A 14,114-nucleotide genomic window follows, 5' to 3' on the forward strand; every position below is an offset into this window, starting at 1 on the left:
CACAACTGAAGCAGGAAGAAATAGAAAACCTGAACAGACCCGTAACCAGTAAGGAGATTGAAAGTCATCAAAAATCTCCAAACAAACAAAAGCCCCGGGCCAGACGGCTTCCCAGGGGAATTCTAACAAACATTTAAAGAAGAACTAATTCCTATTCTCCTGAAACTGTTAGAAAAAATAGAAATGGAAGGAAAACTTACAAACTCATTTTATGAGGCCAGCATCACCTTGATCCCAAAACCAGACAAGGATCCCATCAAAAAAGAGAGCTACAGACCAATATCCTTGATGAGCAGAGATGCGAAAATTCTCACCAGAATACTAGCCAATAGGATTCAACAGTATATTAAAAGGATTATACACCACAACTAAGTGGGATTTATTCCAGCGCTGCAAACTTGGTTCAACATCCACAAATCAATGTGATACAACACGTTAATAAAAGAAAGAACAAGAACCATATGATACTCTCAATAGATGCTGAAAAAGCATTTGACAAAGTACAGCATCCCTTTCTTATCAAAACTCTTCAAAGTGTAGGGATAGAGGGCATATACCTCAATATTATCAAAGCCATCTATGAAAAACCCACCTCAAATATCATTCTTAATGGAGAAAAACTGAAAGCTTTTCCGCTAAGGTCAGAAACATGGCAGGGATGTCTATTATCACCACTGCTATTCAACATCATACTAGAAGTCCTAGCTTCAACAATCAGAGAACAAAAGGAAGTTAAAGGCATCCAAATCAGCAAAGAAGAAGTCAAACTATCACTCTTCGCAGATGATATGATACTATATGTGGAAAACCCAAAAGACTCCACTCCAATACTGTTAGAACTTGTAAAGGAATTCAGTAAGGTGTCAGGATATAAAATCAATGCACAGAAATCAGTTGCATTTCTCTACACCCACAAGACAGAAGAAAGATAAATTAAGGAGTCAATCCCATTTATAATTGCACCCAAAACTATAAGATACCTAGGAATAAACCTAACCAAAGAGGCAAAGAATCTGTACTCAAAAAACTATAAAGTATTCATGAAAGAAATTGAGGAAGACACAAATAAACAGAAAAATGTTCCATGCTCATGGATTGGAAGTACAAATACTGTGAAAATGTCTATGCTACCTAAAGCAATCTACACATTTAATGCAATTCCTATCAAAATGCCATCCATTTTTTTCAAAGAAATGGAACAAATAATCCTAAAATTTATATGGAACCAGAAAAGACCTCAAATAGCCAAAGGGATCAAGAAAAAGAAAGCCAAAGTTGGTGGCATCACAATTCCGGACTTCAAGTTCCATTACAAAGCTGTCATCATCGAGACAGCATGGTACTGGCACACAAACAGACAAATAGATCAATGGAACAGAATAGAGAGCCCAAAAATAGACCCTCAACTCTATGGTCAACTAATCTTTGACAAAGCAGGAAAAAATGTCCAATTAAAAAAAAGACAGCCTCTTCAACAAATGGTGTTGGGAAAATTGAAAAATGAATCTGGACAATTTCCTTATACCACACACGAATATAGACTCAAAATGGATGAAGGACTTCAATGTGAGTAAGGAATCCATCAAAATCCTTGAAGAGAACACAGGCAGCAACCTCTTCAACCTCAGCCACACAGCAACTTCTTCCTAGGAACATTGCCAAAGGCAAGGGAAGCAAGGGCAAAAATGAACTATTGGGACTTCATCAAGATCAATGGCTTTTGCACAGCAAAGGAAACACTTAATAAAACCAAAAGACAACTGACAGAATGGGAGAAAATATTTGCAAATGACCTATCAGATAAAGGGATAGTGTCCAAAATCTATAAAGAACTTAGCAAACTCAATACCCAAAGAACAACTAATTCAATCAAGAAATGGGTAGAAGACATGTACAGACATTTCTGCAAAGAAGACATCCAGATGGTTAACAGACACATGAAAAAATGCTTCACATCTCTTGGCATCAGGGAATTACAAATTAAAACCACAATGAGATATCACCTCACACCAGTCAGAACGGCTAAAATTAACAAGTCAGGAAATGACAGATGCTGGTGAGGATGCAGAGAAAGGGGAACCCTCCTACACTGTTTTTGGGAAAGCAAGCTGGTGCAACCACTTCAGAAAACAGCATGGAGTTTCCTCAAAAAGTTGAAAATAGAACTACCCTATGACCCAGCAATTGCAATACTGGGTATTTACCCGAAAGATACAAACGTAGTGATCTGAAGGGGCACGTGTACCTGACTGTTTATAGCAGCAATGTCTACAATAGCCAAACTATGGAAAGAACCTAGCTTTCCATCAACAGATGAATGGGTAAAGAAGATGTGGTATATATACACAATGGAATACTATGCAGCCATCAAAAAAATGAAATCTTGCCATTTGCGACGACGTGGATAGAACTAGAGGGTATCATGCTTAGTGAAATAAGTCAATCAGAGAAAGACGACTATCATATGATCTCCCCGATAAAGGAAGTGGAGATGAAACATGGGGGGTTAAAGGGATAGGAGAAGAATATGTGGAACAAGATGGGATTGGGAGGGAGACAAACCATAAGTGACTCTTAATCTCACAAAAGAAACTGAAGTTTGCTCCAGGGAGGGGGGTTGGGAAAGGGGGATGGGGTTATGGACATTGGGGATGGTATGTGCTATGGTGAGTGCTGTGAAGTGTGTAAACCTGGAGATTCACAGACCTGTACCCCGGGGATAAAAATACATTATATGTTCATTAAATAAATAAATAAATTTAAATTAAAAAAAAAAAATCAGCAAGAAAATAAAGGCCTTAAATGACACACTGGATTAGATGGACATCACATATGTAAAAAAAAAAAAAAAAAAAAAAGGATGTGCTAATTGAACAATGTATTTGGCTTTGAGATAATATAACATGGAATTTCCAGCTCTACCTCAAATATTTTTCATAGATTTCAACTTCAGTGTATTTTGAAAAAACTTAAAAAAAAAAAAAACCTGATTTTTCACTGGAGCCTCGAAAAAGAACACAATCTGGATTAGACCTTAACCTTAGCCTAGTAAGACCTGTCAAACTTCTGATCTACAGAGTTGTAAGATAATGCATTTATGTTGTTTTAAACCTCTGAGTTTGCGGCAATTTGTTCCAGCATCAATGGAGAAATAAAACAGATTTTGGTATCTAGACATCAGATACTACTATAACAGATATAAATAAACACATTGAAGTGGCTTTGAAAGTGGGGAATGGGGAATAGGCAGGAAGATTAGTGACGAGTATGAGAGGATAAACCTCGATTGCCTTGAATACAACATTAGTAAAAATATGACGGTTAACTCTGCTGGTAACATAGTTCGAAATGAGGTATGTTACAAAGTATGTATCTTCTTAAAGAACACCTAAATTATCATGACCAGACTGTTAGTAGAAACAGGAACTTTAAAGACACTGGTGGTGATGGTCCATATGGAAATGAGCTAGATGTCAATGGAAATTAGAGGAAAGAAAATTCTTGTTTTATAGTAGCAGAAAGCTAAGCTGAACTGTGACTTTTAGTTATATGAAATGCAAATTTTGTAAACAGTGAACTTGTAAATTGAGTGGAAGAATTTTCCAAGCAGATTGTTTAAGGTTTGCTGGTTCAAATAAGATATGGGAGGAATAAATATATATGTGTAAAATATATATGTGTGTAAAATATATATATGTGTAAAATATATATATGTGTAATATATATATATATAATTTAGAGGACAGAGAACAAGGCAATAATTGTTAGGCAAAAATGGAACTGGTGCTTGATGTTGATTTAAGAAATTCTTACTCTTATCCAGATTAAAAAACTTGCTATAATTAAGAGATTCACTGTCAGACAAGCATGATTTGGAGACTAGGCCAAATGTGTGGACAAGCAACCTCTAGCTAGTTTCTCAGAAAGACCAAAAGACCAAAAGAGCAAAGCAATCAGTCATACACAGGGCTTTTTGAATAGATTAGTCATGTGATTCAAGGATCCTTTCAGCCATCCCAGCAGAGTTAGGAACAGAGAAGGGATTATCCAGAAAAGATCTGTAGGCGAGCCTGCTATCTAGTGGATTGAATCTTTGTGAGAGAATCAGGCGTTCTTGAGAAAAGAACGTGTCAGTCTCTCAAAATTCTATTGGCTAGAAGTAGACTGATAAAACTACTCAACTTAAATCACTTGCTACCCTTCAAAAAGAAAAAAAGGAAGAATGACTGTGAGGGTGGAACTGTAGCTCACTGGAAGGAGCCATGAACCTAGAGGTTATGAAATATTGAGTATTATTTCCAGGTCTTGAAGATTGGTTGGAGATTGACAGAATGAAATAAAAATTTTCTTATGGCTTTTTTATTTTAAAGTAATTTATCTTTGTTAAATTTTATAATTCATCACATTATATTGTTGTTGTTGTTGTTTTAAAGATTTTATTTATTTATTTGACAGAGAGAGAGCACAAGTAGGCAGAGAAGCAGGCAGGGAGAGAGAGGAGGAAGCAGGTTCCCTGCCAAGCAGAGAGCCTGATGCGGGACTCGATCCCAGGACCATGAGATCATGACCTGAGCCAAAGGCAGAGGCTTAACCCACTGAGCCACCCAGGCACCCATATTGTTAAAATATGTTTGGATGTATTTAATGTGAATAATCAGAGGGTTTAATTCAAATACATGCGTTGAGATTGTTCAACTTGGTAGTAATAATAATTGTTTACTGGTTTTTAAAGTAATCTTAATGTTTCTGATTCTTAATGATGTAAATATATTAAAAATCTTCATTCACCTTTACACTTCGCATTCTCCAAACTTTGTCAACAAACACATAAATGCAAATTAAATACTTTTAGAACCACCAAGAAATTAGATGTCATTTTAATAATCAAACCACCAATGGATAAGAGCAGCCATTCTCAGTGAGAAGTCCATATACCTTTATGGATCTAAAAAACAATTTAAGAGGTTCTGTAAGGATGAAACTTGTTTCTTGAACATGGTAAGATGAATTTGCCATTTTCAGTGTGGTAACATTTGCATTAATTTTTCAAAATCTGTGATAGTTAATACTGCTGTCATTTCAGCATGAGTCTAGTCAGTGGCATCAAACTGCACATATATAGATATATAGAACAGACCATCAATCCCATCCACTTCCACCCCAATTCTTCCCTAACTTTTGTGTCCAATACTTATCACTCTCAACTCCTAGCAACAGCTGATCTGTTTCCAGCTCATATAGTTTTGCCTTGTCAGAATGTCATATAAATTCTATTATATAATAAAATCTGATCACATGTTCAGATTTTGTAGTCTTTAGTGTTTGTTCTCTTTCATTTAACATAATGGGTTTGAGATTTATCTAGGTTGCTATGTATATCAAGAGTAACTTCTTTTTGCTACTGACTAGCATTCAATTTTGTGGATTTCTTCAATTTATTCATCTGTTCGCCAGCTGAAAGAAACTTGGATTAGATCCATTTGGGGGTAGCTACAAATAACGACACTGTAAACATCTCGTATAGGATTTTCTGTGATCAAAACTATTCATTTTATTTTGTAAAAAACTTCTGAGTGAGAGTGTTTAATCTTATGTTAAACCTTATGAAATCTTCAAAATATTTTCCAACATAGCTGTACTGTTATGCATTTCCCTCAAGCATTATATGGGTGCTCTGATTGCTATGTATCTTTGCTAATATAGAATTAAAAGTTTTATAAGTTTTATTTTTCTATTAACATTTTAACCATTCAAATATTTGTGTAAAATATCTTATTGTCATTTTGATATTGAGCATCTTGTTATGTTCTTTTTTCTTAACTGTACATCTTCTTTGTTAAGAATTTATTCTATCTATTTGCCAATTTTTTTTAATTTTTAATTTTTTATAAGTATATAATGTATTTTTATCCCCAGGGGTACAGGTCTGTGAATCGCCAGGTTTACACATTTCACAGCACTCACCATAGCACATACCCTCCCCAATGTCCATAACCCAAACCCCCTCTCCCAACCCTCCTCCCCCCAGCAATCTTCAGTTTGTTTTGTGAGATTAAGAGTCACTTATGGTTTGTCTCCCTCTCAATCTCGTTTCATTTATTCTTCTCCTACCCCTTTAAGTCCCCCCATGTTGCATCTCCACTTCCTCATATCAGGGAGATCATATGATAGTTGTCTTTCTCTGATTGACTTATTTCACTAAGCATGATACCCTCTAGTTCCAACCACAGCGTCGCAAATTATTTGCCAATTTTTAACTGGACTTTCTTTTCTTATACTTAAGTCTTGAAAGCTCTTTATATATCCTCTGTCAGTCTGTGGCTTGGCTTTTCATATCTTTAATGGCTTTAATCAAAGAGCATTTAAATTTAATGAAATTGAACTTATTACTTTTTTTTTTTTTTCTTTTGAAGATAGTACTATTGGTACTGGTTCTAAGAAATCTTTTCATAAGTAAGAATAAAAAAAAATACCTCCTACATTTTCTTCTAAACTATTTATGCTTTTAGGCTTAATATCTATGCTTCAGGGGGTGCCTGGGTGGCTCAGTGGGTTAAGCCGCTGCCTTCAGCTCAGGTCATGATCTCAGGGTCCTGGGATCGAGTCCCACATCGGGCTCTCTGCTCAGCAGGGAGCCTGCTTCCTCCTCTCTCTCTCTGCCTGCCTCTCTGCCTACTTGTAATCTCTCTCTGTCAAATAAATAAATAAAATCTTTAAAAAAAATATATCTATGCCTCAGTCCATTTTTAGTTATTTTTTGTGATTTGGGTATGACAAAGATTTCTTACACACAATACCAAAAACATGACCCATAAAAGAAAAATTGATAAATTTGACCACACAAAAGTTAAAGCATGCTGTTTTTTGATAGACAGTTTAAAAAGAAAAATCAGGGCACCTGGGTGACTTGGTTAAGTGACCATCTTTGGCTCACGTCATGATCCCTGGGTCCTGAGATGGAGTCCCACATCAGGCTCTCCTTGCTCTTCAGGGAACCTGTCTCTCCCTCCCCTCTACCTGCCACCCTCTCTGCTTGTGCACTCTCTTTCTCTCTCCCTGTAAAATAAATAAATAAATATTTTTAAAAAATTTAAATAAATAAAAAGAAAAATCAAACATTGCACAGACTTGGAGAAAATATTTACATATTACATATCTGATAAAGGACTTGTAATCAGAATATGTAAAAAAGAACAATAAGAAAATGAACAGCCCAATTTAAAAAAAAAAATACATGTTTGAATAGGCCAGTCACCAAAGACATACCAATGGCAAATAAGCACATGAAAAGATTCTCAATATTATCAGTCACTAGTGACATTCAAATGAAAACATGACCAGATACCACTCACACTTTTTAGAATACCTAAAATTAAAATTATGTAAAATTAAAACTGAACATACCAAATGTTGGTGAGGATGTAGAAAAACTCAACCATTGTATACAGTTAATAGGAATGTAAGATGGTAACACCACCTTGAAAAACTGGCTGTTTCTCAAAGAATTAAAAATGCATTACCATACTCTCTAGGCATTTGCAAATTAAAAAGAAAACTTATGTGCACAAAAGGACTTGACCATTAATATTCATAGCAGCTCTGTTTTTTTTTTAACAGCCAGTTTGGGAAACAATCTCATTGTCAATCAACAGGAAAATGTATACACAAGCTGTGGTATAACCATACAATGAAGTACTATACAGAAAGTCAGAAACAGTACATATTTTGTGACCCCATTTATATAAATTTCTAGAATATACAAACTCTATAGAAACATAAAACAGATCTGCAGTTACTTGATAATGCTGATTCAAGGCATAGGAAGGTTCAGTATGGAGGGATTGCAAAGACTTACACATAACATTTTCAGGGTGAGAAATATGTTCACACCTCAATTGTGATGGTCTCAAAACTTATCAAATTATACACTTTTAATATACATTTACTGTTTGACAATTAAACCTCAGTAAATGTGATTTAAAATGGAATACAAACAATAAATCACACTTACTATGTCTTTGTTGTCCACTCTTAAACAACGCTTACTACAACAGGCTAGAACTCCTATTAAAAATGAGTCAGATGATATGTGAATTTGTTTAACAACCTCCAGCTAGTTCTCATATTATTCAAAGTCCTTCAATGGTCTAAATTTGCTGCATCATTTGTTCTTAATGTACTGACCAGTAGAGAAATTTATGGGGTTATTTTTTTGTTACCAGTGATTGTGGAAATCAACTGGCCCTAGTAGGATACTACCTGTTCTACAATGTTTAGGGAAGTCCCACAAAATGATTTATCTCATTTTACCCATAATATTTGAATTTTTCTGCTAGGCATTCAATAAGATAAAAAATCTTGAACCTAAACCTAAACTCTATTTTTGGATAACCACTAAGTTTTTTCAATTGGTTTTAACATAAAATAAATGCTTTAAGAATGCAGACTTCATGAAAATATAAGAAGGTCGTGTATTTGTTTTGTTTAGAATTTTCCCAGGTTTTTAACCATTTCAAAAGAATTACATCACAGAAAATAACTCGAGATATCTGAAGTATTTCAATCACCAATGCAAAAGACCTGTATCAGTTCTGTATTTATATCTGTCACATTCACACTTATTCCGCCGAGAGGTGCACATACCTGATTGTAGCACCACATCTCTTTTCTTTAAGCATAGGCTACACAGAGTGACTTCTTTCCAAAAGGTGCAGTATACAAATGGAGAAAAAATAGCAACTTTACAGTGGATAACATGAGAACACTAGGTCATCCAGATGATAAAAATTAATATCAACAGTGATAAGTGGTATTGATTGCATGTACCTTTGATATGGTATAACTGAGAATGGCATTTTACCTCTGTGATTTTCCTTCCCCAAACCCATAAGCCCTAACATTGAGAAAAACAAACAAAAAACAACAGGCAACCCAAATTTAAGGAAAGTCTATAAAATACCTTATCAGTGTTCCTTCAAACTGTCAAGGTCATCAAAAAGTCTAACAAAATGTCAGAGTCTATAAAACCCTACAGAAACATGATGACTGCAGTGAAAAAAAAATTATTGAATGTTGAGTGGGATCACAGAACAAAGAAAGAGAATTTAATATTACTAAGATAAGTTTTGAAGTTATCAGAAATTTATTTGCATACTTTTTCCTCAAGTCTTGATCAAAATATGTCATTTTATTCTTTGACAGAACATAATGTATTTAGGGGCACCTGGGTGGCTCAGTTGGTTAAGCAACTGCCTTCCACTCAGGTCATGATCCTGGAGTCCAAGGTTCGAGTCCCACATTGGGTTCCGTGCTCAATGGGGAGTCTGCTTCTCCCTCTGACCCTCCCCCCTTGCATTCATGCTCTCTCTCTCTCATCCTCTCTGTTAAAAAAAATTGTATTTTTAGTTCAAAATACTTTTTTTTTTTTGCTATTATGACTTACACAATTCACCCTTGATGCTGACTTTCTTCTGTAGTAGACATATTATTGGAAGACTATTACTTCTCTTGCATTACAAACACCTCACAGCCGAAATATTTAAAATAAACCAAATAATTACATATTTCAAACACACCAAAGTAAAAACAGTGCAGAAGAAATTTGGGACATTATTTTATTCTACTTTGTATAATTCTGAAGTGTTCTTATATTTCTTCATAGATTAAAAATCCTTTGTTAAAATTTATACATTGATTTGTTGCTGTTTTCAGCAAAGGCACAAAGAAACTTGGGGTACAAGAATAAATAGGTTATTTCCATATGTAGGTTCAACACTACATAGGTAAAGTAATCTTATACCTTTCTGTGGGATAATTGAGTGAAAGTTGTCACAAAGGCATGCATGCAAGCATACCAACATGTATAAATATACATAATTCTAAACACTCACTATGCCTTAATCTGAATAATAATCTGATGCTGACTATGAGATTACATGAGTTTGTTCCTTTGTGTGTATGTGTTTTGGATATCCCCAAATGCTAGGACTTGGGACAATTATAACCTGTGGAACCACAAGAATACATCTACATTCTACCTTGATTTCTATTGTGGACAGCAGGTGAGCCAGTTTTCCTGATCTGCATGTAAAGAAAACTTGAATAATGGCACTTAAATATAGAGGAGTTCATGGATACATTGTCCAGAAGGCAATCCAACAAAAGAAAGAGGGAAATAATAAATTACCAATATCAAAAAAGAATGGTGCTGGACATCTTTACAGATCCAGAGACTTTAAATGACAATAGGAAATATCATGATCTGCTCTACATACATAAATTCAACCACTTGAAACAATGAAAGGATTTCTTAAAAAAAAAAGAAACTACCAAAACTCTCCCAAAATGAAACAGAAAATAATTATACAGTAATCATTAAGCATGTTAAATTCATCACTAAAAAAAATTTTGAGACATAAATCTCTGGACTGAGAGGGTATCACCAGAGAACTCTAACAAACGTTTAAGAAAGAAACCACTGGGCGCCTGGGTGCTCAGCAGTTTAAGCCTCTGCCTTCAGCTCAGGTCATGATCTCAGGGTCCTGAGATCAAGCCCCACACCGGGCTCTCTGCTCCACAGGAAGCCTGCTTCTGCCTGCCTCTCTGCCTACTTGTGATCTCTGTCTGTCAAATAAATAAAAATTAAAAAAAAGAAAGAAACCATTAATTCTATACAGTATCTTCCAGAAGTTTGAGCTTTTTTTCATGAACACATTTGCAAAACTTCTCAACAAAGTATTATAAGCAAACCCAATCAATTAATATGAAAATGAATAATGTGCTACAAGTTTTGACAAGAAATGAATGGTTCAATATTCAAAATTTATACATGCAATCAACACTATTACTAGCATTTAGAAAAAATATAAAATTATATCAACTTTGATAAAAGAAGAAAAAGCATTTATCTGTATTAAACATACATTTATGGTAAAATGTTTCCAAAAATAGATACAGAAAGGAACTTTTTTTAACCTGAAAAAGTGTGTTCACAGAAAACTTATAGCTAACATTACATTTAATAGTGAAAGGTTAAATTATTTCATCTTAAGTTTGGGAAAAAACATTGATATCCTTTCACTACTTCTATCCAACACGATACAAAAAAAGTCCTATCAAGTATAAAAGGGAAGAAAAATAAGTAAAAATTATCCATATAAGAAAGGAAGAAACAAAACTGTTCTTATTTACAGACAATATGATTGTATATTGTGAAAATATTAAGTAATTTAACAAATATTTTAGAACTAATAAGTGAGTTGAGCATAGCCTCAAGAAGACTTACATAAATGAAACAATCAGGGGTGCCTAGATGGCTCAGTTGGTTAAATGTCTGCCTTTGAGCCAAATCATGATCCCATGCTCCCGGGATTGAGTCCCACACTGGGTTCCCTGCTCAGGGGGAAACCTGCTTCTCCCTCTCCCTGCTTCTCTCCATATTCATGCTCTCTCTCTGTGTCTCCCTCAAATAAATAAATAAAACTAAAAAAAAAAAAAAAAAGAAACAGTCATATATCATGTTCATGGAAGATTCCATATAGTTAAGATGTTAATTCTCAAATTGTCCAGTAGATTTAATGAGTTTTCAATCCAAATTTTAAAAGGTTTTGTAGATTTTAACAAGCTGATACTAAAATCTGTATTTAAGGGCAAAGGAAATAGTTAAAACAATTTTGAAAAAGAAAAATAAAATCACACTAACCAATTTTAAGTGTTACTATAATTCCACAGTGATAAAGATATTAAAAGTTTGGCCAAAAAAAAAAAAAAACAGTACAGAAAATAGAGTCCTGAGATAGACCTATACAAATATAGTAATTTAGTTTTACAAAGATGCAAATCAAATAAATAGAAAATGATAATATTTAAATAATACTTAGCTATGAAAAGTATTAAAGTACTGATACTTAAAATAACAGATGAATCTGAAATGCATTATGCTGAGTAAAAGGAATCATTCTCAATGTGTTACATACTATTTGATTCTATTTTTATGATTTTCTCTATAAATACTGTAATGGAGAACAGATTAGTGGTTGACATGAGTTAAGCATGGGAATAGGGTTTAACAATAAAAGGATACATTAGAGAGATTTGGGGATTAATAGACCTGGTTTGTATCATCACTTGATGGCAGTTACATGAATTTAAATATGTGTTAAGTTTATAGGCCTATACACACACACAACAACAACACCACAAAATCCAACTTTATGATAATTAAAAAAATTAAAAATAAAAAGATTGTTTCAATGGGAGAAGTAGATTGGGCTAAAATATATAATTGAAAGTAAGGATATTATTTTTACTATAGTAATTTCTACACTACATTTCTATTATAGTAGTAAACTCAATAGAGTTTACAGAGCCTATAACAACAAAGCTTAATTTATCTTTGTTTGCATTTCAACCATGCACTGACAAGGAGCTCAATCTCTTCTCTTACTCATGACAATATATTCTCCTTGGCTACCATTCACATTTGTTAAGGATAAAAACAAGAGACTGCAGAAAACTGATCAGCTAGCCACCCAGATGAAGTATCTGGAATTTCCTATGCTATATGTGAAGTTGCTTTGTATATCTGCAGTGGTAGGAGTCAAACTCTATCATATTACTACCAATTTAGTTGTATGTACAGTACATATGTCTCTGCATTATCTTTTTAATTTACATTTGTTATAAAGCTTTTACTTTTGGTGATGTTGAGGGAAAGGATTTGGTGTGTTTTTCTACTTTCTAATTTGCTTTTGTCCTTAAGGATCCCTTAATTTCAAAATTCTTCTTTTTTTCCATTCACTTCTACATGTCTATACATTATTGTTCCTTTTCTTTTTCTGCCTAATCTTCCAGAGGCAATTGATACTTATGACTTCCAACTCAATTATTATAATTGTTCAAATGTTTTCTCTTTTTTTTTTTTTTCCTACTGAGATCTACCAGGTCTCAAACTTGTTTTCAGTGGGGTTTTTTTCATGTTGAAAACAAATTTTTCTTTCTGGGGTGATTTTACCTAAGCCCCATCTACCTGAAGCTCTTGTACCCACTCCCCTTTTCTTTTGTCATGCAATCTCTGGATTCCATGCCATCTTGACTCAGGGCTTTGGTATAAGCCATCCACTGAAATATCATGTTTATTTCTCTCCCTATACATAAATTGAGGATTACAGTAATCTTTATCTCCTGATATGTTGAGATATGGGCTATGTTTTGTTTTATTTGCTTTCCTCACTAATCTGTATAGTTTTATGGATGATATGCAGAGAAACTAAGATATAGCAAATTTCAGAATGACCTAGAAGGCAAAGACATAACATTTTTATTGGAGCAGAATTCTTGTTCATTTTAAGAAGTTTAAAAAATATAAAAATGAAAAGTAAAATCAACTATAGAAATGAATGTGAATATTTTTATGCTTAGTCAGTGTTTTATGGCAAAATACACAGATGTAAATATATTTTTCATAGCTTTTATCATGTCATATAACTTTTGCATATTTTTCTCTTAATGCTATATTTTTATAATATTCCTATGTTGTAATATTTTTCAGCATGCTTTTCCATAGTATTTTACCAAATGTTTCCTAGAAATATTACTCATCATACATTGCTCCACATCAATAAGTTTTGTACACTATCTAAAAGTATTTTTAATGTTATTATAAAACAAACACAGAATACCACAATGTGTAAAGATTTATGCCCAAGTTCAATAGGTAGTTAATACTGCTTTTCTTAGTAGCCAAAGTAGCTATTTGTTTTTAAAAAAGTATTTTTATTTATTTATTTGACACAGAGAGAGAGATCACAAGTAGGCTGAGAGATAGGCAGAGAAAGAGAAGGGGAAGCAGGCTCCGGGCTGAACAGAAAGCCTGATGAAGGGCTCGATACCAGGACTTGAGATCATGACCTGAGCCAAAGGCAGAGGCTTACCACACTGAGCCACCCAGGTACCCCCAAAATAGCTATTTTTATTATTAAGAGATGGTAACTTACCTTGTTGGTCATTAACAAGTTATGGCCATGGAATGGATTATTTTACAAAAAACATTTTTAAATACCTTTGAAAAATCTAGGAAAAAGCCCATAAAACTGCAACAATTAACACTGCTGTGA

This window comes from Neovison vison, chromosome 11 (assembly GCF_020171115.1).
Source record: "Neovison vison isolate M4711 chromosome 11, ASM_NN_V1, whole genome shotgun sequence".
Classification (NCBI taxonomy): domain Eukaryota; kingdom Metazoa; phylum Chordata; class Mammalia; order Carnivora; family Mustelidae; genus Neogale; species Neogale vison.